General features: G+C 37.6%; 1 protein-coding gene across 1 annotated transcript in view; it reads left to right on the forward strand.

Moving 5' to 3' along the window:
- Nucleotides 1-1,050, forward strand: part of nadkb (NAD kinase b) — a 12,266-nt gene that overhangs the window by 597 nt on the left and 10,619 nt on the right. The gene's annotated exons all lie outside the window — the stretch shown is intronic.

The following is a 1,050-nucleotide window of genomic DNA, read 5'->3' on the forward strand; positions in this document are numbered from 1 at the left end:
GATGGAGAAGTCCATATGATTGAAATGATCAGTCATTATTTTTCTAATTAACCTGCAGTTGAACAGAGACGATTTATCAGTCAAGTAAAAATGTTTTATTTGTGATTTGTTAGGGTCATTTAGAGGTTTCAACCTCTGAGGTTGAAGGATTAGCTGCTCACTAAATACATACATACATATACTGGTTTACTTTATCAGGCACATTTAAAAACACTTACGTTGTGGGACTCTTGAGCTTTTATAATTTATCATCATCATCATCATTATTATTATTATTATTATTATTATTATTATTATTATTATTATTTGGCCTTTAAATGTCTGTCTGTCTGGTATAGGCGTTGCTGTATAGGGTAGAGGATGGCACTAACAATAAGACAGGAGGCAGAGCTGAAGGTGTGAGGATTTTCATTGGGACTGACCAGGATGGACAGGATTAAAAAAAGAGTACATCAGAGGGACGACTTAGGTTAAGTGGTTTAGAGACAAAGAGATGAGGCTGAGATGGTTTGGACATGTGCAGAAGAGTGATAGTGGATATACTGGCCAAATTATGTTGAATGTGGAGCTGAACAGCGGAAGACCTCAGAGAAGATTCTGAGGACAGAGAAGAAAGACATAGAAAGGGCTGATGTGACAGAGGAGGATGCTAGGGACAGGGTGAGATGGAGGCTGATTATCTGTTGTGGTGACCTCTAAAGGGAGCAGCTGAAAGAAGTCTGGTATAGGCAAAGCTTCCTGTGGTCTATTCAACATGTCACAATCCTAGGACAGGAAATGTATAATTTTATAAAACAATAAAAAGCAGCAAATCCTCCTCTTTGAGAAGCTGGAACCAAGTAATAAATAACGTAACAAAGCATTGGGTGATTTTTATTTCAAATAGTCAGGCATTGTCATAGTTTCCTTTTTTTTGGGGGGGCTCTTAAGTATTTCAGTAATGAGTACCTCAAATCAATGAGTGCCTCCCACTTGATTGCCTCAGTCAGATTTCTTTGTTTATAAACCTTAAGAATTACAATTGAAGTGCACAGGGATTTGGTGGACATT

This window comes from Haplochromis burtoni, unplaced genomic scaffold, assembly GCF_018398535.1.
Source record: "Haplochromis burtoni strain Fernald_Lab_line unplaced genomic scaffold, NCSU_Asbu1 Contig_219, whole genome shotgun sequence".
NCBI lineage: Eukaryota > Metazoa > Chordata > Actinopteri > Cichliformes > Cichlidae > Haplochromis > Haplochromis burtoni.